Source organism: Euphorbia lathyris, chromosome 4, assembly GCF_963576675.1.
Source record: "Euphorbia lathyris chromosome 4, ddEupLath1.1, whole genome shotgun sequence".
Lineage (NCBI taxonomy): Eukaryota > Viridiplantae > Streptophyta > Magnoliopsida > Malpighiales > Euphorbiaceae > Euphorbia > Euphorbia lathyris.
This window is the reverse complement of record NC_088913.1, coordinates 68,234,826-68,237,944: the sequence shown is the minus strand read 5'-3', so window position 1 is coordinate 68,237,944 and position 3,119 is coordinate 68,234,826. Positions and strand designations below refer to the sequence as shown.

Here is a 3,119-nt window from a genome sequence, read left to right as displayed (position 1 = left end):
ATCAAGCATAAATATTAACAATAAAATCTGACGTAATTGTGGGCAAAAGGTTTAGACAAATGAAACCAGTTCAAGTCAACAAAAAAAATAACAATTGATAGTAACATGGACCACAATTTAGACAAATGAAAGTGAAAAGACATAAATACAAGTTATTAATAATACATTTCCATAAGCAAATTAACAAAAAAAAAAAAGAACTTAGAATTGAGAAACATCAGCAATAACAAAGACATTGGAATAACAAAAAAGGAGAGCTTACAATTTGAGAAACATCAACTCTCAAATAAATTAAAATAGAATTGAGAAAGGTGAACTTAGTTTGTAAATACTTATTTACCAACTAACACAGTAAACCCGAAAGGAGCATGTTATTATGGCCATTGAGAAAGGTTCATTTATATTTTAGTAATTCTATTCATTATGACCTCAGAAACCACACTTCTAAAGTTAGTTTCCAACAAATATGCATATATAGATTATGGTATGAAAGTTAAATTTCCATAGTAAAAGAATTTATTCTTATTGTCTTTTGAAAAAGAAAATCTCCTATCTAATCAATGTAAAATGACATATAAGACATAAGAAAAAAATCAGACTTTCTGGACATGGCAAGCCATGAAGTGGTGATCTAGTCAATGGCATGATTATAAGAGAAAATATATTGGTGAACCAACATGCATTATGAAATGGCACACATGTAACCATAAAGAATACAGAAATTGACAAACATTGCCATTTTTTGTAATAAAAATATATAATGTCACTATCTAATGTTTTGCCAACCTCCAACAAGTAAAAACTGAACATAAACCAATGTTATTCACATAGGTCGTTGTAATTCTACAGAGCCTAGTTTGTTTAGTTTGTCGATGTATTTTGCACGATTGTATGGTTGATAATTCAAGTCTACAACTCTTTTCACAAGTCTTCCCTAAAGTTGACTCTTTTAAGTATATAACTCTTAGATTTGTGTTCAACATTCATCACTCTGAAAAATAAAACACCATTTTAATGGACAGTTTCTCAATTTCTCTGTTTCTCCTCTGTTTCTTATCACTTTATCTTTCTTCCTCTTCTTACAAATTTTTCATCACTCTGACAAATAAACACCATTGTTGAGACCTCTTAAGTAATATTAATTATGTATTTAGATGCAGAAATTTAAGCTTTTCTAAATGGATTGGATATATTGCTCCTATGATATTCGACTTTTTGTCTCAATTTGCAAACTAACAGAACAAAATAAGATATACTAACACAACAACATCAAAGCACATAAGTTCAGTTGCTATGAAATACTAGAAAATCACAGAAGTTCAGTTAAGTCCCTCAAGGTGGAAAATTTTGCAACTTGGGACCTAAGCATACTAGCATAGATATAAATTATCAAATAAGGTTTAGTTTATGAAAAGGTGTTTCTCATGTGTGTAAAAAGTAAGGTTGTGAATGTACACAGCAAAAAATGTTGTAAAGTCCTATAAGTTTTAAAACCTTTATAAACAGGACTTAAGCTTGGTGTTTAACATGATTTTCCAAAATAAAAAATCAATTATATGTAAAGCTTTGTCCTTTGGTTGCAACAACTCTGCCAGGAAACAAACATGAACAATGGTGTCCTTACAACTACAAAAACAGCTAGCCTCTAGCCTTCTCAAGTGCAGACGTTACTGTGCACTCTACGCATCAGAAAGTACATTTTGTAATCACTTTTCACAAGACTCACCTTCCCTGTAATAATAGAGGACCTCGCCATTTCTTTGCTTACTTCAACATTTACATTTTTCTTACAATAAGAATCAAGAAGACTCCTCCAAATAACAGCATCAGGTTTCATAGGCATGCTTAGTTCAACTATCTAATGATCCACATTTACAATGCATATCCACTAAACAATACACACACCAAAACATCCATAGCTACTTGAACATTAAACTTTCTCAATAAATAAGCATAAGCCCACATCCCCAAGGACAAAGCATATAAACTAGCACAAGCATTTAAAATGATCTGCATTGTGTACCAATCAGGCTCAAACAATTCATGTGATTGAACAAACAATTTCAATGCAGGACAAACATGTCAATCATAGCATTCCGGGAAACAACACTTCTCTCATGCATTTTATCAAACACATTGCGTGCCAAATCCAAACAACCGCAAGAAGCATAGTAATAGATCAAACTGTGTTATTTATATAAACAAAATGAAAAGATTACCTAAAGCTTTATTGAGGTAAGGTCAGATGAGCAACCAAATACATACAATTACAGGACAGAGGAAGACTATATGTACAAATTAACAAGTAAAAATTATGAAACCTAGACACGGCTCCAAAGCAAGGGTGCAGTTGCCTGGCATTATTTCGAACATAAACATATTGCCATGTCTGCTTCTATGGTAGATCCATCTTCAAGTTTAACAGCAACCTCATGTCCAACTGCGCACCTTCCAGATTTCTTAGGGCTCCCTCATAAGTTGCGCACCTACAAGATGTAAGAAAGAAAACAACATTGTTGCAATTAGATTAGGTATCTTAATTTCAATAAGACACCAGAAAAGAGATTATGTTTCAAACCTGTGAAAATTCAGTGTCGTCTTCTTGAATCCCGGGATTTGTGTCGCTCTGAGTTTCTAGAAGAGTAAAAGTCTTAGAATGGTGAGACCTTGATACAAAGATTTTGAGATGAAGATCTTCTTAGGTCTGAGAATTAGGAAAATAGGTCTTCTTATGTTTGAGAGAGAATTAGGAAAAGAGTTTGAGAATTCCAAATGCGCGAATGAGTTTTCTTAGGTCTGCGAATTTGGAAAAGAGTAAAAAGGATACTAGGGTCGGTTATGTAAACGCCCGACCCTAATAATAACTCAACCGACACTAATAATCCTGAATTACACGTGGAAGTAAAAATGAAGGTCATTAGGGTCGGTTTTGTATATTGATCGTGGCCAATAAGACATTATTAGGGTCAGTTGTTTCAAACAACCGACTCCAATGACCTTTAGCTACGGTTATTATTACAACCATGGCTAATAAGGCGTGGCCATAGGCCATTTCTGTACTAGGGTTCCCTTAATCCACCGGGAAGGGGACAAGATCTCTTACGTGAAGTTTACACAAC

The 3,119-nt window shown here is 33.4% G+C and overlaps 1 long non-coding RNA gene across 1 annotated transcript; it reads right to left on the bottom strand.

Moving 5' to 3' along the window:
• Positions 1–2,175: 2,175 nt before the first annotated feature.
• On the bottom strand, positions 2,176–2,807 carry LOC136227611 (uncharacterized). Its single transcript, XR_010688145.1, has 2 exons — positions 2,579–2,807; positions 2,176–2,486 (listed from the first exon to the last, which is right to left on the bottom strand). It is a non-coding gene; the product is annotated as an uncharacterized lncRNA (long non-coding RNA).
• Between the last annotated feature and the right edge of the window lie 312 nt (positions 2,808–3,119).